The following is a 22,263-nucleotide window of genomic DNA, read 5'->3' as shown; positions in this document are numbered from 1 at the left end:
CTACTTGCATTGCAAGATTTATGAAATGCTGTCCCCCATCTTTTTTTAAACCATTTCTTCTCTTAGATCTTGCTTAAGGCATAGGACTAAATTTGTATTAACCAATCTGAGATTATTTTTCTTGCTCTAGCTTCATTGTTGTAGTTATTTTCTCTTCCAATACATGGGGCATGTTCGACCCCACCAGAAGCATGTATAGCTTGCAGCACTCAGTTGATTGCTCTCATGTCTTGTGTACATACTTTGCATATGACCATTGTAAATACTGTTTTCTTATGTGTGTATGATGTTTTATCTCTCAGCAAAATTTATTTAATTGTGGAGATTATTTCCTTGGGCCTCCACTGAAAACAGGTTGCTGCCCAGCTGATCTTTCCCAGTAAAAAAAAAAAATAAAATAAATTAAGTATGTAAAAATCCATACCAACTTTCTAATCAAATCAAATCCAATTTTTAGGTTTCACAGAACTATATCTGATTTATTCCCTTGAAAATCAATTTTCAAACACAGAGAAGAAAGCCTTTTTTTCTAATTATTTGGTCTGATTGACAAAAAGAAAAACTTTTAAACCTATTCAAGTATACAAGACTTTCAAATCATGTTACATTTGTATTTAGACTTGCACTGGAAATATAAATAGTTAATTGCTACAACAATGGGGAAAAATGTATCTCTCCTCTCAAAAAACTAAATGTGGTGTAAAGTTAAACACAATGGACATTGGCGAACCTGCTTTATATAACACATTACTAAGTAGCATTTCTACCACAACACAGTCAGAGGAGTCAAATCCAGTGGGCTGCTCAGTCAGGGAATTACTAATGGAAGGCAGGATTCCTCCTGTCTGATTCACAGGGAAACTTTTACCACCAAAAAATTACTTTGCTTAATTAGTAACAACTAATGACCCCACAGACTGCAAAGGCACAGATAATAATGACCCCACATGCTATAATAGCACAACTCGATAATGACCCCACATGTTATAATAGCACAACCAATAATGACCCCACATGCTGTACTAGCACAACTAATAATGATCCCACATGCTGTAATAGCACAAATAATTTTGACCCTGTATGCTCTAATTGCACAACTAATGACCCCATATGTTGTGTAGAATGGTATGTGTGTTGTACCTTTAAGAAGCATTTCCAAGGACATGTGCATATAAATAGCAAACACGTGCTAGCTTCAATGCCATTTTGAGAGTGTAGCCAGAGTGTGAGCAAGTATGAGTGAGACAGACAGTTTATAAGTTTACCTAAGTTAAGGTTACTATGCCTCAATTTTGATGTGTTTGTACATAATAAAGCTGCATAAACAGAACACACAAATGTCTTGTCTGTTTTATCCTGAACAGACGAGCAAAATGGTGTCAGAACCGGGATTCCAGAGACTGATTTTCAGAGCTATGAGGTGCAGAGTTAACAGTGAAGGTAAACTGAGTGAACAGAGTACAAAAAAGAGCCAGAAATGGACTGAAGAAAATGAAAACTTGCACAAATGATTTATTTTATTAAAAAGATAAAACAGAGCATTACAAGGGCACAGAACACAAAGCAAATATTAATAGCAGAGAAACATTTATTAAGCAAATTAAAAGTATAAAAAGTTTATCAATTAAACAAAATGTTCAAAATTAAGATATTTGATAAAATGATTATCAGAAAAGCATGTAAGGGGTTTAGAATTACCCCAGAATTGCAAAACGAGCATTTTTGAAGTAAAACTAGCATGTTTAGAGTAGAATGAGCACAAGAAAAAAATTAAATGGGCATGAAGAGAGATTAAATGAACAAAACAAACATAATAAAGTGAAAAAGGGCACATTAAGCATAAATAAAACAAGGCAACTGCATGTTTTTTGGCAAAAAACTGTGTTTTGCCATAAACTACTATTTTGCATTGACTGAAGCTATTCAGGGCATTACTAGAGTTAAAGTATCTCAAAGTGTGCAAAAGTGCTTACAGTATATGTTTATTACTGTACGTTTATTGCTGCGCACTTATTCCGAAGAGTTTATTGTGTGCAAAATGCAACTATTTTGTGAAGTGCAGTCAAAATACAGGCATTTCAAAAAGCTTCTTGTGCTGGGTGTACCTATTCGCAGAGTGCTGCCATTACAGAGTGTTTCTTGCACTGTACAGAGTTATTTAGCAAAGTACAGCCATTGTGGGAAAATTTCAGTGTACTGTTTATTCACAAAGTGTAGTTATTTTGAAATGTTTCTTACATGGATAAGAAGTGATTTCTTACACTACAGTGATTTCTTACACTACAGTGATTTCAAGAGTATTACTGTGCCCAGGAAACTTATTTTGCAAAATTCAATTATTCAGAGGCTTGTTGCGCTATTGAGCATAGTTAGAAGTACTGGCATATGTATATTGATGTGTGCTCATGCACACTTGCAAAAGCCTTCACTGGTATGTATTAATATGGCAGAGGCATTTCACAGACCAGGTCCACTTGTATTTGATCAGATTACAGAGAATTGGAGAATATTTGAGCAAGAGTACAGTATGCTTATATAAGCAGCTTATTCTGACAAGATGCACACACCAGGGCATTCATTTTGCTAAACCTAGCTGGGTCAGTGGCTATTGAAAGAAAGCATTCATTTGTGTATGCATCAGCAGTATATGAATGTGAAGGGGAAAGCAGTCGTATTGTTGTAGTGGCTGAATCAAGGGAAGACCCAGAGTGTTTGAAACACAAATTCAGAGAAATGTGCAACTCCCAGACAAATATTACATTAGAAAGGCATCTGTTTTACAAAAAAAAAGATCAAAAGCCAGGAGAAATTTTTGCAGCTTATATTACTGACCTGAGTAAAAAAGCTAAAACGTGTAAGTTTGGTGATTTAAAGAATGAGTAAATAAAGGACAGGCTTGTGTGTGGTATTAATAATGCTGCAGTGAGAAAGATTTTGCTTTGTGACAGTGATTTAATGCTGAGCAAAGCTACTGAGATTTTTCAGATCCATGAAATTACAGAACGACATACAAATATGCTTGCAAGTGATGAGCATGGTTTCAGCAGGCTCCAGAGCAAATGTAGACATCATGAAACATATGGCAGCTGTAACCCCTGTGGGTGTAACAGGTAAAATCCATAGTCTTCCAGCAAGTTCTAAGACTAGTTCAGTAAAGAGGGCATGCTCAGTGCAGTACAAGGGTGAGTCAGCAAAACCCAAGTCAAGCTTTATTATGGTGCCGATCATGAGTCTAAAAGAGAACAATGCTTAGCATTTGGTCAGCAATGCCACAAGTGTAAACAATGGAACCATTTTCAAATGTTTTGCAAATCAAGTAAACCTCACACACTTAGAGAAAGGTCACTTAAAAAAGCAATTGATCATATAGAGAGCTGCAACCCTACTTTCTACATAGATGGTGTATCAGTAATTGGTGAAAATAATGATGCAGTAGATTTATTGGCAAAGAATGAAGTGTTTTGTACTGTCCAAATCAATGGTACATCCACCGAACTCAAAGTAGACACTGGTTCAAAGTGTAATGTTACATCAGCAGACACATTTGCCAAGGTGAGAGCTGGTGAGCAACTAAATGTGGCCAGTTGTATGAAACGCGTTACTTATGGAGGTGAAGAAATTCAAAACAAAGGCTCAGTAGTGCCTTCATGTTATTTGGCAAAGAACTGTTATAGTATACTATTGTATGTAGTCTGGAGACCTGTGCAGTCATTATTGGGTCTAAGAGTTTGAAAATGAATCTGCTTTCTTTTACCAAAGAAGTTTATTAAATAAACACGTCCCAGTTCCAGTTTTAGTGATGCTATTTTTTTCAGAGTATGCTTATGTTTTTGATGACAAGTTAGGCAAACTTCCAATTGTGTATTCTATGAAGTTAGACCCAGAGGTCAGCCCAGTGGTCACACCAGCAAGAAAAGTTCTAATAGCTATGCAGAATAAAGTCAAAGCTCAGCTGGATAAAATGGTGCAAGGTGCAATATCTCCGGTTACAGAACCTACTGAATGGGTGTTCATGGTAGCCGCTCACAAAAAAGGCTTGGACAAAAATCAGAATATGCATTGACCCAAGAGATTTGAACAAAGAGTAAAATGAGAAGTGATGCCACAACGGAATTTTATTGGTTAAAATAAGGTTAAAACACAAGATGAGCGCTTTCGGCTTTTGCCTTCTTCAGATTTGTCCATATCCAATCATAATTGTAACTAAATAAGAGAAATATCCAATCAGGTTCAACCTTTAGGGCTACGCCTTATTAAAAATTCCACTTGCAAGCAGCAGTTTGTCCATTCCCATTCATTATCTTCTCACTTATCAGCTCACCAATCACTTATATTGAAAGAAGGAGAGTGCCCAATCAGATTTATCTTCTCAGGCAATGCCTCAAAAGAATTGGCTTCAGTGGTAGCACTTTATTCAGTCCCGGTTCTTTATCTGCCCTCAAGTCAGCTATCCATTTTGTTTCTTCATATTCTGTTAGTTCTTTCAAAATTACATCTTCTCTGGCTAGAGTTCACCACTTGTAATGCCATAAACCAAAAGGAGTGCTCAGGATTTGTTATATGTTTACTCAGAGCATTTACTGGGTTTTTATTTTTTATGTCTCTAATATGCACTTGAATCCAAATTCTAAACTGACAGTTTGTTTTTCCTGTACAAAAACTGGTGCATTGCATACACATCATTATGTATATAAAATTCTTCATTCCACAATCAACATATGTCTATTTTCTATGATCTGTGTGTTATAGGATGTTGGAAACATTGGTCTTGTGATGTGTATTGGAAGGCTGTACAGTGGCCACATTTAAACATGGCATGCCTCTGTATATACAAGTCCTTTGTATGTGTATTCCTATCTTTACAAAGCAACTGTTTCAAATTCATCCTGTTTTTATAGCAAAAGCTTGGTGTATCCCCTACAATTCATCTTATGGACTCATCAGCCAAAAATATCCACCAGTTCTTTCTCATTATATCACATACCCGTTTCAAATCTTGACTATATGTCAATGTGCATCTCATAGTTGATGATTCCAACCTTCTCATGGATACATATTCATTCCCATTAGTCCTATTGAAATATGGTTTTCCATGTATTGTCCTTTGCTTTTGTGCCTTAACAATGATATTATTAAATTTCTTCTCTTTATATGCCCTTATTTTTAATTCATTTATAGTATTCATTACTCTTTCCTCATATCTGCCATCCTCTGTGTTCAACCTAGATTGTCGTAGAAGCTTATTTTTAATTACTTGTGGAAATATGTGTCGTGGGTGCATACTTGAACAATGCAAGGAGTTATTCCTCCAGTAGTCTTTCCTGAAGGTTCAAGTCTCAATAAATTGCCAATGAAAGAAACGAGATGAGGAGTGTGGCACCTCAAGTACAAATGTTTGTACAAATGAAAGGAATCATAGAAGTGAGGGAAGAAGAATGGACGAGAAGATGGATAGTCAAGATGTGAAACAGGTATGTGATATATTTGGAATAAATTCTGCAATTGAAGTCTTTCAGTATGCAATGGAATCAGTTCTTTTTAGGTTATCCATGTGCTATAATAGCAGATGATTTATTGGTTGGAGGCAATGGTTAAGCAGAGCATGACAGAATCCTTAAGAGAATTCTAGACAGAGCACGTGAAGTGAACTTGCAGCTCAATCCTCTGAAGTGCAAATTCAGGCTATTAGAAGTTAGATATGTAGGTCATTTGTTTACTAGCACTGGCTTGAGACCAAACCCATCCAAGCAAGCAGCCATTCTTGAGATGCTAGCACCAGATAATGTTCAAGCTCTACAACATTTTCTTGGTATGGTCACCTGTTCAGGCAAGTTTATACCAGACTTCAGTGAGTTGACAGCACCTTTGAGAGGACTGATGCACAAAAATGTTACATGGTCTTGGCTGAACAGTACCAGAGAGCATTTGAAGACCTTAAGCAGAAAATTGGCACACAATCTACATTAAGATACTATGATGTCAATAAACCAGTAACTCTTTCCTGTGATGCTTCAAAATTTGGTCTTGGCACAGTTATTCAGCAAGACGATAGGCCAGTAGCCTATGTATTCAGAACTCTTACCCAGACTGAAATGCAATATGCTCAAATTGAGAAAGAACTTTTGGCAATAATATTTACATGTTCAAAGTTTCGTGATTATATTTTATGGTTAAGATATTCAGATTGAAACTAATCATCAACCTCTAGTCACTATTTTAAAGAAACCTATTGATTCAGCTCCAGTGATATTACAAAGAATGATGCTCAAATTGCAAAAGTACAACATCAAAATGGTCTATACAAAAGGCAAACTTCTTTATCTTGCTGATACCTTATGCAGATCACCCAGTAGTACACAACAGAACAGCTTGATGCAGAGAATTTTGACTTTGATGTCATGTAAGTATGTAATTTTTCTACCACAAGACTTGATAAGCTGAGAGATCATACAAAGACTGATCCAGTTTTGCAAAAGCTCAACCACTTCATCAATATTGGATGGCCGTCAAAGCAATCTAGTGTACCACGTGAAGTGCAAACTTATTTTCCTTACAGAGATGTGATGTTGATGGAAGATGGCATTATAAGGTCCAAAAATTGTTGTTCCTGCTTCCTTACAATGTGAATATATCCAGATTTTGCATCGTGGTCACCCAGGTTTCCAAATCTACCAAAAGAAGGGCAGCAGGACTAGTATTTTGGCCTTCTCTTGAAGAAGACATTGATAAAGTACTTTCTTCTTGCTCATTATGCAATAGTACTAAACCACATTTGCAAAAAGAACTTCAGCCAAGTCAAGGTCCTGAACTACCTTGGTCAACAGTAGCCATTGATATATTCAAGTGGAACAATCAGCATTACTTAGTGTTGGCAGACTCTTATTTGAACTGGTTTGAGATTGATTTACTACCTAACCTAATTGTCCACTGCTATTATAACCAGTCCATGGATGTCTACAGAAGCTTATCTCAGACAATGGTACCCATTTTACCAGTCAGTTATTTCAGACATTTGCAAAAGAATGGGACTTTGTACATGTTACTAGTAGTCCTGAATACCCACAGTCAGATGGACTAACTGAACATTCTGTACAGAGTGCAAAGCAATTACTAGAGAAGTCAAAGCATGATAATACGTATGTCTTTTTGAATGTACTCAATCTCAGAAACACATCCAGGGACAATATACTTGGCTCGCCTGCTCAGAGACTTCCATCTAGACAAACCAGAACAACATTTCCTATCAGTTCCAGTTTGTTGAGCCCTAAAGCTAAAAACAGAACAATCAAAGCCCAACTATTCAGAAAGCATTCTTTCCAGAAGTTCAGCTATGATAAATCAAGCAGATTTCTTTGTCCATTAAAATGAGAGTGAGTGGGGATACAAACAGTAAAAGGTTTCAACTGGATTGGTCAAGTAACAAGTATTTGTGTTGAGCCAAGATTCTACTTTGTGAAATCTGAGGGTGTGGAGTACAGGAGAAATCGCAGACATCTTCTTCCTGTACCAGAATCGATACCGCAGTATTGTTCCTGTGATAGAGACACTAGATCTCAGACCAACCCAGACAATGTTTTTGTTGCAGAACATGTCTTAACTCCTACTTCCATTCCTGATAATGTTCCTGATGTCCCCAAAGTTGAACATTCAGCAGAGACCCTCCCGGTTGCTAGACCTAATTGTACTTTCTATGTCACACGATTTGGTCATATTTCCAGGCCCAGTGTGAAATACACAGCAGCCTGGACATAAATTTTATATATATATATATATATATATATAGTTCTGTATAATTGCATGTCAAAGAATTATTTTGTCTCAATTGCATGTCAATTAATGTGATCAATAATGCCTGACTATAGTGTGTGCGCTTCATACCTTTAAGAAGCATTTCCAAGGACATCACATGCATATAAATAGCAAGCATGTGCTAGCTTTAGTGCCATTTAGAGAGTGAAGCCAGAGTGTGAGCATGCGAGTGAGATAGACAGTTTGTTTATAAGTTTACCTAAGTTAAAGTTGCCAAGCCTCAATCCTGATGTGTTTAAAAAGAACCCACAAATATTTGTCTGTTTTATCCTGACCAGATGAGTGACATGTTGTAATAGCACAACTAATAATGAACCCACATGCTATTATAGCACAACTAATAATGACCCCACATGCCATTATAGCACAACTAATAATGACCCTGCATGCTGTAACTGCACAACTAATAATGACCCCACAGGCTGTTATAGCACAACTAATAATGACCCTGCATGCTGTAATTGCACAACTAACAATGACTCCATATGTAATAGCACAACTAATAATTACCTTGTATTTTGCTATAGCATAACGAATAACGGGTCTATACTAAATTCCCTAAAGCTGACAATGTCGAATCTGACATTGTTGACATGAGAATAGCAAAAATGCAGAACATCGAACAAGTAAACGGAAATCTCCATAAGGGGAGATTTCCGTTTACTTCAATGTGTGGTCTTGGAGTTGGTATATTTAAGTAGTGGGGGGTGTGGGGAGTGCAGGGGGGCTTGTCCCCCCTGCCTACACAGTTTTTTTTTGTTTTTTTTAGTTTTTTTTCTGAACATTCGATGTTTTACCAGTTCGATCACTAAAGGTCGACCTTTAGTGATTCGAACTGTTAAATATTTGATGTTCTAATATAGACCACTAATAATGACCCCCATGCTATAATAGCCCAACTAATAATGACCCTGCAGGTTGTTACAGCACAACTAATAATGACCTCCATGCAGTAATAGCTCACCGACTTCCCATTCAAAAAAAACTTAGAAATGCAGTGTTTAGAGCAGTTAGATACTTTTAATGGTCTTAATCGACATCTTATATCACATTACTTTGCATAAATACACAATGAGACCTTATTGTTTTTATTTCGAACAAGAACTCTATATACCCACTGAATGTTTACTAAAATATGGAAAATGTGCCACTGGTGACAGCCGTGCTTCAAAACTTAAGTCCTTCCATTTTACACTGTCATAATATTTCTCACACTTCTTTGTAGGTCATTTATTTCTATACCAGCCTTTCCAATCCATGCCCAATATGTAAAGGCAGAGAAGCAGATATACAGAACATGATATAGGATTTTGGGGAAATATGTTTTTTCTGGGATGTTATTAAGTCTGTGACAGATGCGTGGTTTGCTATCACGATACATGGGGAGTTGAAAGATGAATTCTCAATATACTACCTAAATGGACATCCAAGAAGCATAAGAAATGTTTGTCCAAAGTCACTATTTCTTAACAAGTGGCAGATGTTTCTTTCCATCAACTATAGTAAGGAGAGTAGAGTACATTAGAATGGGTCCCTATTGAAATGTTGACACTTGAAATGCTGTGTGCTGCCACACAGAAAAAAAACTGCAGCAGAAAAGCAAGTCTCAAGCATCTCTTCTTTTTTAAACATCTTTTTGCAGGAGTGCAAGCCCTCCTGCACCCCACAATGTGGGGGCAAGCCCCCCCCCCAAACTTATACATACCAACTCTGGGATCACCATACCTTGGAGAAATGGGAATATTCTTGGAAATGGTGCTCCAGAATTTAATATATGTAAGTTCATTTGTCGGCCATTCAAAATCCATGTTTCAGGACTCACTCCAAGTGGTCTCAATATTTGAAATGGTTGCAATTAGAGCTGCATTACCTCATTGACTGATGAACCACAAACTTTTGACGGCACTGATTGATGGAACAAAACTCTATGTTAATCCAACTTTAAATTTTACAATCTTTCTAAGGCTAGTTTAGGTAAAAGAGACAAGCAATTTGTGTGACAGAATAGTGGTACACACATGAATTTATGTTATCTTTACTTATGAAATCATTACTTTTTGTATGTAAAGAATTCATGGCATATTTTTGTTTTCTTTTGTGCATCAAGTAGCAAATGTATCTAGTATGTTTAGAAGTTTACCCTCCCAGGAGGGGGCATGACTGTGAAATTGTCATTTACTGCTGTGCTAGGTCTTTTTTTGTTTCAGTTTTACCAACCTCACTAGTTTAATTTGATTTCTTTCTGTTTTCCCCCTTAGTTTTGCTATACTGGGGAATGGGTTCTGGGTTGATATTCAAATCTGAGTGCTGAACATCTGATAGGGTGGTACCTTCATCCTTATTGATAGCTTCCAGATATTACTCAATTAGAGCCTTTTTTGTATCAATTGTGTAGTGCAGCTTTATGTGTGTGTGTATATTTCAGCCTCCAAGTGTTTTTGTTCTAATACTAATTATTATTTTGTTACTTGGTATTTGATGATATAAAATTATCTTAATTTAAGTCTTTCGGCTTTTCCCGGTTAGGGGTCGCCACAGCGGAACTCCGGTTCGCTGATGATTGGCAGTGGATTTTTATGGTGCCGAGTTGCCAGCCCGACACCCAACCTTCAAAGAAGGCACACGCATTCATGTAAACACCTACCTGCATGTCTTTAGATGTCACTCGACCACGGGGAGGAGATGCAGAGTCCACACAGAAGGCGCTCCAGCTGAGAATCGAATGGGAGAACCTCTTGCTGTGAGGTGACAATGCTAACCGCTGCACCAAAAGTATATTAAGTGAAAAAAAAATTTTTTTTTATTGTAAGTAGTCTAACTATTGCAACAAGTTGTTGTTACAAATAAAGAGGACACGATTTAAAAAAAAAAACACAGTATTTCCTCAAGCAACACAGTGCTCCCAGACTTTTAACACATTTATTAGTAAAAATATAAACTTTATGGGCAACTTCCAGGCTTGTTAAGACAGTCAACTGTTATTTCCACTGGAAAAGATTCTGGCCTAGGTGAATACCTCTTCAACAAGCTGAGCCTGGAAGACAGCAGCTAAATATCCTGGTAGTTACCAGCTACCACTCCACCCTGTCAGCTTAAGACAGCATGGAAAAATGGCTTACTCTGGTCTCTGCTGAAAACCCATCTAATCCTCTGAGCTGAGATTAACTCAGAAAAAAAAAATTTTTTGAGACCGTTTGAGGGGCACTGTGGAAGAAATTTTGATGGCCATTAATAAATAATTCTAACAATTTTGCATATCGGTTCTTCTGTGTTGGTATCTTTCACATAAGAAGCTACATTCTATAATGATGACTGCATAGTGAAGTACCGTGTTCTTTAAGGCCCAGACACAGCTCTGTACTTGCGTTCTTCTCCTTATTGTTATTTACGGCAGGGACCATAGGTAGCAGCATGGCACACAGTGATAACATTACAGACTGGATGCAATGATTCTACTAGATCAGGTGTAAATAAAATATAAGAAAGTATGGTAATGCTAATAAGTTTTAATTAAAACCACAAGAAGTGAAATGAAACAGTAAAGTGCATATTTGTTTCTCTTAGTCTTTTTTTTTATTTCTTCAAATCACTGAGTTTCTAACACCATGACAGGAATGGACCCCACTCCTAAGTCAAAGTATGATTTAACGTTCATAAAATTAGTATTGTTTCAGTCTTTGATATCAGCCAGAAGTGCTCTTCGCAGCACCCACAATGTACCCAGTGATGACTCCTTCTGCAATTCGTATGGAGTTACATGTAGCTATAATGTATCTAAATATGACTGTAAATTCTTTTTTATAAGACCTGTTGCTGCTACTACTATTGGTACTGTCAGGGTATCTTTCTTCCACATTGCTCTTCTTTCTACCTGCAAATCGTGATATTTTATTACTTTGTCTCTGTACACAAGACACTGCAGTCACTGGGTGTAGCGATTTCAATGATCAATGCTACTTTCTTGGACCACTATATCTAGTTTTCTCACATCTATCTTTTGAACTGTTGGTAACAGGTGACCCCATGTGATGTAGATCATCATTTTCTATGATGCTTTGTGGCTCATGTTTCCACTGTTTTTCAGCTACTTCAATAATATGTTTGCACAATCCCCAGTGCAACAGTTTTGCCACATTATTATGCCTTTCAGTATACAGTCCTTCTGCCATAAGTATATCACAATCAGCAAAAAGGTGAGCAACTGTTTCCAACTCTGTTCTACACAACCTGCATTTGTCTGTTTCTCCCACATGTTCAATGGACTTTGTAAACCAACATGTACATAGCCCACTATCTTGTGCCGCCAACATTAACCTTTTATCTTTTGGTTTGCATTAGCCTCTCCTTAATCACTCTTGCATTCGGTCCTGATCAACATAAGATTCTTCCAGGAGTTTTCTATACTTGCAGCTATATTTATATTTTTTCCACATTTCTTGCCTTCTCATCTGATCCTTCACGTGATATTCTTTTTGTTTTTTGGGGTTTTTTTTGGCACATACAGTTGCTGCCTGATTTTTATCTACTTCTTAGGTTCATAGGTTCATAGGTTTGTACTAGGCTATCTGCCCGAGGGCATTTATAAGCCTAGCCAGAGTGTGTGTGGCTTTCACCACCCCTTAGGATGAGAATACTATGCCCTTTTAGGGTTTAGTTTACTGTGCCTCTGTCTAGTAGTGACACAGAGATGACCCCCGGGGTAAACCTACGATCTTCCATCCACTCGTCGAGATTTCTCTTGAATAGAGTCAGTGAGGGGCTCTGCCTAACATGGACTGGGATTCTGTTCCAGAGTGTAGGGAGCCTCTGGGTTATGAATCTGTCCCTCCAGCACGTCCCATTTATTTCTGTGTTGAGGTTTAAGTCTCTTGTTCTCGTGGCTCTGATGGATTTGGATTTTCTAAGGTGGAGCATGTCCATTAATTCCGGATTGGACATGGCCTTGTACGTCAGGCACAGATCACCTCTGAGTAGGCGGTATGCGACTGAATAGAGCTGGAGATTTTTTAGTCGGGCAGCATATGACATATGTTTAAGACCCTTTATCCTCTTGGTGAGGAACTTTTGGGGTCTTTCCAACTGCTGCACGTGTCGGGTGAGATACATCCCAAATCGGGCATTGTACTCAATCATTGGCCTGATAAGAGAAGAGTACAGGGGCACAATGACCTCTCTTGATCTAGATGTGAAACCCTTCATGATAAGGTGGGCAATATAGAAGGTCTTCCTAACCACTTTGGCAATGTGAGTGTCAAATGAGAGGTTACTGTCAACCTGGGTCCCTAGGTCCCTGATTACCTCTTCCGTACTTAATGGATTACCACCTATGTGGTAATTTGTCAGTACCTTGTTTTTCCCAAAGGGTATGACTATACATTTTTTGGCGTTCAGCTTAAGGCCATGGCTCTGGCACCAATTATCAATTTCTGAGGCCTCTCTGAAGGATGTTTGTGTCCGCTGGAGTATCAATTATGGTGCCCAGTTTGCAGTCATCTGCGAACGTTGTCAGCCACAATCCTCCTATGTTTGCCTGTACCTCGGAAAAATAAATGCCGAACAAGAGGGGTCCCAGGACTGAGCCCTGTGGGACACCGCTTGTGACTGGCTTAGAGTCTGACATAGCTCCAGCAACTCTGACCCTGTGGGTTCTGTCCTTGAGCCAGTTTGCAACCCATCTTGTGACATATGGGTTTACATTTAAGCTGGTGAGTTTGTCTATGATGCCCGAGTGGGGTATTGTGTCAAAGGCTTTTGCAAGGTCAAGGTAGGCTGTGTGAACTGCCTTACCCTCATCAATGGCCTTAGTGACTGTTTCAAAAAAGTCGACCAAGTTCAAAAGGCAGGATCTGCCCTTGACAAAGCCAAATTGGGTAGGATCCAATGTCTGTAGGTCCCCAATGTCTTTGTTTATGAGTTCCATAATGATCCTCTCCATAGCTTTGCAGACCAGGCTCGTCAAGCTTATGGGGCGGTAATTTCCAGGGTCCGTAGAAGCACCACCTTTGTGAAGTGGGACCACTGTTGCTGTACGCCACTCTTTGGGTACGTATCCTGTAGTAAAGCTAAGATTAAACAGCAACCTTATGTGTGGGTTTAGTTCCTCTTGGAGTTCATGTAGCACACAGCCCAGGACACCATCCGGTCCCATTGATGCTGTGTTTTTAGCTTTAGAGAGGGCAGCTCTCACTTGGGCATCTGAGATGTTAGGGAGGCTACACTCTGCTGGGATAGTTATTTCTCCTTTTGGGGGGGAGGGGAGGAGAAATTTGCACTGAACCTGTCTGCCAGAATGTTGGCAATTTCAGTGGGTTCAGTGTATTTTGTGTCATTTTGGACTAACTCTGAGCATATCTGGGAGTTTCCACCCAGGTTTCTAACATAGCTAAAGAAGGCCTTGTGATTGTCTTTTGTGTCTTTTGCGATTTTTCTCTCAAAGTTGGCCTTGGATGATTTTATGAGTGATCGTAGTTTTTTGCTAGTACTGATCAGAGGTGCCTTCCCTTTTAGGGATTTTGCTCTGTCATGTAGTAGCTTCCTCCTCCTGTTGTAAAGTTTGTTTATGGCTGGGGTCCACCAGACCGGCGCCTGCCTTTGGGGAATGGGTCTTGGTTTTATTTGGGATTGCATGATCCATGCATTCTTGAAGGTGCCCATAGAAGGCATTTGCAAAGGATTCAGCAGTGTGGGTTGTGGTTTCCACTGGCCCAGGGGCCTTGAAGGATACCACTTCAGTCTTAAGAAGTGTGAAGTTTGCTTTTGAGAAGTTCTTCACTGTGGTCTTTTGTGCAGGGGTGGGGGCAGGATGTGGATTTCCAGTGAGATTAATTTATGGTCTGATCTTACCAAAGAGGGATATACTTGAGTGTGGAGCATTTTGTCCCCATGTTTGTGATGATCAGGTCTAGTATATTGTCTCCTCTTGTGGGAATGGTGACTAGTTGTTCCATTGCATTTGAGTTTATGAATTCTAGGAACCTTTGGGCTAGGGTGTTGGGGCTTGAGTAATGTTCCCAGTCTATGTTTGGGTAGTTGAAGTCTCCCAAAATGATGGTATTTGGAGAGACATTCATACTCTCCAGTGTCTTCAGGAAGGCTGTGTGGGGTTCCTGAGTTTGAGAGGGTGGTCTGTAGCATGCTACAAACTGTAAGGCAGTTTTGCCTATGGTTAGTTGCACCTGGATAGTCTCCGATGCTTCGTGCATTGCCACTAACCTGGAGGTGTGGGTATCTTTGATGAAAATGGATACTCCCCCTCCTTTTGTGGTTCAGTCCAAGTTTTGGGGCCGGAAAGCATGATATGAGGTAACACCTGATAGTGCTGGGGTGCTCTCAGGAGCCTTGAACCAGGTTTCAGTCACTGCACAGACATCGATGTTCTCCATACTGAGGAGGGCTTCAAGGGCGTGCATCTTGAGGTTTAGACTTCTGGCATTGAGCAGCATTACCCTTAGTTTTTTTCCACTTGTGTTTTCTAGGGAGGAAGGTTTGTCATTTGAGCCTTGCCTAAAAAAGGCACTATGGGGGTGACAAGAGCCTTGGACAATATCCGGAAGCCCAGGGGTGACAAGTGCAAGCCATCCCTTGCGAAGCAGCGTGGCTTGTCAAGCATGTCATCCCAAGCAGACAGACATTGGATCCCCTTAGAATGACACCAGTAATTAAGCCAATTGTTAAAACTGATCATTTTGTCTTTGTACTGTGGCATCATTCTTGGCGAGGGTAAGATGCTGCTCAAAGTCAGGGTCATACCGGCCTGGGCTACATAATCAGAGAGCTCCTCTATGTCTCTTTTCATGTAGTCCAGGGAGGTACGTCTCAGGTTGTTCACGCCGGCATGTACAATGACTGAGTCATATTTGTACTTGCTGTGGAGTGACCTGAGTGCTTGTGTTATGTGGCGGATTCTAGCTCCTGACAGGCAGCTTACTGTGACCTTTTCCTTGTTCAGTCTGGTGAGCGGGACGTCAGTGTGTCTGACTATGGAGTCACCTATTACAAGTGTGTCTGGCATGTTGTTTTGCCTTAAGGGCTGTGACTGTTTAGCACACTGACTTTGTGAACTATGTGTTGCATGTGCTATGTCTTGAGGTGGTGGTTGCTTGGGTGTCTGCTTTGGAGGTCTCTGTTGTTTTGGTAGATTTTTAATCAGCGCCTCCGAGTATGTTTTTGTGTGTTTATGTATTTGGTTTGCAGTTGTGATAGTTCTATGTGAGACTGGGTTTGTGGTGTGCGTGGTTACCTTCTCCTCCTGACTGGTCTTGCCAGTACTGAATTGAGAGAGCTCAGCCTCCAGTTTGGCTATATAGTTGCATCTCTCGCCTATATTTGTATTTGTTGGGAGGAGGAGAGGGTTGTCTGTGTACATGAGGCAATTGTAACATTGCCTCAAGATTTCCAGATTCACCAGCTGAACAGGAGAGGACGCCAGCAACTGACTCTTCGACATGCTAGAAATAGTGAAAAAGATTTCTGTGTAACTGAGTCAGAAAGGACCTATAGGGAAATGGGTACTCAACAGAATTTAGGTGAATGAAGTACTTTCTTTTGTTTAAGAGTGCTTTACCTGTGTAAAAAATGCTTTAGGAGCAAGTGCTGAGCTTTTCAGATAGAGTATAGGCTGTTTAGATTGCAAGTAGAACAGTTCTAAGGGAAAAATTGAACAGCAGACTTGGCGGAGCCAGAAAAAGTTTAACCTTGTTTAACCGGCATATGCGCAAGGCCGTGCAAACGTGGATTTTAAGCAGTGAACTACAAAAGAGCTAGGAATGGTCCCAAACAACCAATTACTACAGCTTCTTGTGCTGAGGTCACTTCCCCCAAGGACAGGTAGGCTGCTCAAGGCTCCCCACTCCCACTGGTGAGCAAAGAAACTTCCTTCTATCCAAGTAAGGTAATGGACAACACAGGAACTACACCACAGCCCAGAATACAGCAATGCCTGTATACTGGTCTAAACTAGTCGAGAAAGGCGGGAAAACAAGGATTATTTTTTTGTTTTTCTTGTAGAAACACACAGAAAATGCAGAGACAGTGATAAATTAGTTACACAGGTTAGCACACTTTAGTGGGCAGCCTCCACAGTTAAATTAAACAAACAAACAAGCAAACTTTCGATTAAATTCGACTAAATGTAACTTTAAGTGCACATTTTAAAATAAATGCAGTAATCAGTAAAAAACAGTTCAGGCTAGTTCAAAGTAAGCAACAGAAGCTATTTCCAGTGGAAAAAAAGCAAAGATACTTAAATCCAGAAGGTAGTCACTTTTTCGAGTTCCTTGCTGCTAGGACCACTCTGTAAACCCACATGGAGCTTGTCTGAGCAGTATAGCCAGAAAAAATGCCCAGAGGTGGATTTTAAGCAGTGAACTACAAAAGAGCTAGGAATGGTCCCAAACAACCAATTACTACAGCTTCTTGTGCTGAGGTCACTTCCCCCAAGGACAGGTAGGCTGCTCAAGGCTCCCCACTCCCACTGGTGAGCAAAGAAACTTCCTTCTATCCAAGTAAGGTAATGGACAACACAGGAACTACACCACAGCCCAGAATACAGCAATGCCTGTATACTGGACTAAACTAGTCGAGAAAGGCGGGAAAACAAGGATTATTTTTTTGTTTTTTTGTTTTTCTTGCAGAAACACAGTTTGATTTACATTCCTGCTTGATGCCGACATGCTTCTGCTAGACTAAGAAGGGAAGTCATCTTAGATTTATTCTCATATTTCAAAACTTTCACTATGCTTGGGTCTTATGAGGTCAGTAGATACTGTATGCATGCAGTCCCACGATTGCAGATCTATACATGTAATTGTTTCAAGGAGACCCATACCTCCTTCGGAATGGAGAAGATACAATCTTGGTATGCACTGATTTTTATAAATAATTTGATGAGCATGAAGCATCCTTGTTTTCCTAATTTAGCCAACACCTTTTGGGGCCAGTCAATCACTCCAAAACTATAAGTTAAAACAGGAAGAGCAAATTGATTTACAATTTGAATTTTGTTCCTAGACGTCAACTCTGTTTTCAGGATTAATTTAAGACTTCTAAAATATTCCTTACCAAGTTTTATTCATATTTGTTCATGTTTTATTGTTGATCCTTCATCAGTTCCCAAATAATATACTCCCTCTTTCTCAAGTTCCTTTATATCACATTCCTGTTACAGACTGATATTTTCTTGGTGCTGCAGCTTCCCTGCTTTAAATGTTGCTTTTGCACATTTATCAAGACCAAATGACATTCTTATACCATCTGAAAAAGTTTTGATACTTGCAATTGTACTTTCAGTTCCTCATCTGATGAGCTAGACAGTTTTAAATCACTGGCAAAGAGAAAATGAGAAGTCTTTACAATTTGTTGCTTTCTGGGAGCCAATTTATAGCCATGGCCTAATCTGTTGAGTAGACATTTAATGGGCTAAGGGCAAGGCAAAAGAACAATGGTGACAGAGTCACCCTAGAATATCCCCCTTTGGATTTTTATCCCTGGAATAATAATTTGCCCTTTATCATAGCTTAACTGCAAAGTGGTGTGCAACTGTTTCATGGTTGCTGTGATGTAATCTGTTAGTTTAGGGTCTATGTTATGCATTTTTAAGCACTATTATCCATTAATGTGGGATACTGTCAAATGCTTTTTATTTTTTTGTCTTGGTTATAGGTGTGAGCTGGTGTGATCCAAAATTAAATTGCAGCTTTTAGTAAAATGGACCAGGGTGCTTACCTGAATTAAAGACTACCTGTGTTCAACCAAACATAGCAATTCACACATACAATTACCCAACGTAAAGGGTGCCTATATAGCAAAAGAAGTTCCACAAAAATGTTGTAAATGACTTTGTTATGTGTAGAAGATAACAGCTAATTAGAACTTGCTGTAACTGCATTAGGGCAACTTTGAATAAGTGCCTTAATGTTTCTGGATCACTGCTGGACATGGACAAATAGTCTTTTACCAGTGACTAACCACAAGACAAGCATCCATGCCACTATTCTTCTACAAGTAGGATTATGCCTGATCACAAATATGAAGCAATAGTAGCCCTATAAAAGATGCAAGATATATTGATGAACATTTGGCACCCCAGATTTAATAATTTTATTGGCATATTTCTGGAAACATTTGGCAGTCTGCAAGAACAGTTAATCTTTTTTTCCAGCTTGCATGTTACAGTGCCACTTAAGTATTGTGTGTGTGTGTGTGTGTGTGTGTGTGTGTGTGTGTGTGTGTGTGTGTGTGTGTGTGTGTGTGTGTGTGTGTGTGTGAGTGTAACAATGCTATCAGCTTACCAGTAAATAAAAAATATAAATAATTTAGCCATAAAATAGCAATTTATGCAAATGTATGGCAGCATAGCAAAGTACAGTCCTGGGCTTGATTTACTCAGTATTAACTTGCATAGTATGAGTTTCTGAGCAAGCTACTATAACAGAGTTCTTAGGTCATCTAAATCCTCATGTACATGCCTGTAAGAAATGTCACCGGGCAATGTGACTTGGGTAGCCATTGGTAGAGATAAAGGGATGTCACAGTGTGGTACTGGACAGCACTTCATTTGTGAGTCAAAAAAAACACAAGAAAAACAAATCAAGAAATCCTTAGTATTATTGTGACAGAAGTAGGCATCAAAGTTAAATCTGCTAGTGTGAGGCAATAAGGATAAAATCCTATCAAAGAAGGCGTCTTAAAGACATTCTGGTGAGAAGCCACTCAATGACAGGAAATAGCAGGAAGGTGTGTGCTCCTGTTCAGCACATGGGTAGGCCATCTCTCAAAACAGAGATTCAATTTTACAGTAAAGCTGAAGCAATTCCAGGCATCTTCATGGAAATAAAATGTTTACTTCTGTCTTCACACTATTCTTTAAGGATAACTACTACCATTTCTGTGCATACTTCTCATATACTGGTTTGCTCTTCTCCACCCTGTTAAGGGCCTTCATTAGTTTTCTACCACTTGAATTTCTCCTCATTGCTTCCCATACCAAAGTCAAATTTCTCCTCTTCTTCCACTCTTTCCTACCTATTTACATGGATGTTTCACTGCATACATGGAGTGCGTGTCTTATAAATCTGTGGATACACAAACAGAGAACCTAAGGTCTGTAAAGTATGAATGGTCCAGAGTCTGTCTTTAACTGTCTGTCCTCATTACTGTCTCAGGCAACGTCACACCATTCCCTTTTTAAATGAATTACCAACTCAGACTCAATCAGGAAAAGCATTTTCTTAAGTCAGTCAATCTATCTCCATTTTACTTCCTGCTTATACTTTTATTTTTATTTTTCTTCCCTTTAACATGCCCTTGAGCTTGCCATGCGGTACTTGAATCTGCCCCAGCTGCTCCTTACCTTAGTCTCTCTCATTCTATCCCTCAGGAAAATGGAAGCTGGAGTGTAGTACACAGCACACTGTTCTGCACACCAGGGAATATTCTATAACCAAACTACACAAAAAAGTGGACATCATCTGCACCTCTGCATACAGCATTAGTCATTTCCAGCACCCCCCCCCCCAAATTAATGCAGAGTTCAGTGGTAATCTGCCACAGGATTACAGCACTGCCAATATTTCCAAAGAATGCTTGACTGCAGGCATTAACTCCTTACCTCCGGGAACGGGACAGCTGACAATTGTTATCTTCTTCCCAACCACTCACCCCTAGCTGACCCCTCCAGTACCTGAGCATCTATCTGCACATGTTTGTCATTTTTCACTGCTGCAGTAGTCTTAGTTATACTGTTATATGCCACGGATATAACAGCTGGCCAGCTTCAGAAGTTTCAAAACACATTCCATACAAACTGGCTGGCAGCTTGAACTGAGCTGACTAAAGGAAGAGTTTGGGTGCCAAGCCCTTCAGAGCTTTTCTGCCGATGACCAGCATGCTCCTCTGAGGTGTTTGAGGATTTACGGTCCATTTGTGCTGTTCCTTTGCTGGGCAGATAAGTTCCCTCTGGAGGGAAAAACTTCCATTCTATAGGTTTATTTTTAATGCATTCTACTTCAGGAAAGTTATTTTAAAGCTAAGAGTATGTGTTTAATGGACTGTCACGAGGCTGTACTTAGAGACATCAGATGGCTTAATGGTTAAGGTCTTCACCTCCCATGCACAAGGTTTGATCCTGACCTCCGACCAATGCCTGTTTGGAGTTTGCATGTTCTCCTTGTGTCTCCATGGGGTTTCTCCCATTTCCAAAAACATGCCGAGTGTTTCCATCTCAAACTCACTAATGAATGGAGCTGTGGGCAGCAGCACAGACTCTACATGGTGCCTCATAGGGGGAAGAATTGTACAGACCGACCGCTTTGGACATCTACTGTGGTGCGCAGTATCCTCCAAATAGAACATGGATCACAGACTGCGCACTGCAGCAGGGCTAGCCACTAGATGGCATAAAATATGGCTCTAGGTGATTTGGTCATGTTGCCTAATGTCACCAAAAATGGGCATGGGTAGTTACCGGTGATAAGTGGGTTGAGGACCTGCCCTACTCTGACCCATGCCAGGGACCCTTGCTAATGGTGGGAGGGGTATATGTGCCCCTATTGGCTAGTGTGCCTGCCATAAAGTCCAGCAGCCTTGGGTCAATAAGCTACTGGCTGGCTGGCATCTAGTTGCCCAGCCTGGGTTACCTGGCATAACAGCTCTGTTGAGTGAAAGCTGGACGTAAAACCAACCAACCTGCCAAACATGAAATGAGAATTGCGATGCTTAATGTAGGTTCACTGACAAGGATGCAGCTTGGAAGTAGATGACATGATGATACGAAGGAGGCTGGACATCCTATGTATCCAAGAAATGAGATGGAAGGGCAGTGCAGCAAAGCCACTTGGCTTGGGATCCAGACTACTACTCAGGTGGGGGATGGGCTAGAAATGGTGTAGGAATTGTGGTGAGAGAGAGGCTCCAGAAGGCAGTGAGGGATATCATCAGAATTAATGATAGACTCATGGCAATCAAACTCCAGTGTAATGATAGGGCAGTATTCATAATCTAAGCCTGTGCCCCACAGCAGGATTATGATAGTGAGGAAAAGAGTGCATTCAGACAGCAGTTGCAGGACCTACTAGATAAAGCAGGGCAACATGAATTGGTGCTGCTAATGGGTGACTTGAATGCACATATTGGGACAGACAGAACAGGATATGAGGACTGCCTGGGTCCACATGGGTTGGGCAATAGGAATAAAGAAGAAACCATTCTAGACATCCTTCTGGCAAATGGCTTGATAGTAGCCAACACATGGTTCAGAAAGAGAGACAGTCACAAGATCACATACAAGATTAGCCAACATGCAACTCAGGTAGACTTTCTCCTAGTAAGGAAAAGGCAATGGGGTAGACTCCATGATTGCAAAGTCATCCCCAGTAAAACAGTCAGCCCGCAGCATAAACCATTAGTTGCCACAATCAGCTGCAAGCAGTGGTCAGAGAAGGCTCTAAGGCCAACAGA

Source organism: Protopterus annectens, chromosome 9.part0, assembly GCF_019279795.1.
Source record: "Protopterus annectens isolate FY-2018-M chromosome 9.part0, PAN1.0, whole genome shotgun sequence".
Taxonomy (NCBI): domain Eukaryota; kingdom Metazoa; phylum Chordata; order Ceratodontiformes; family Protopteridae; genus Protopterus; species Protopterus annectens.
Note: the sequence above shows the minus strand (reverse complement) of the source record.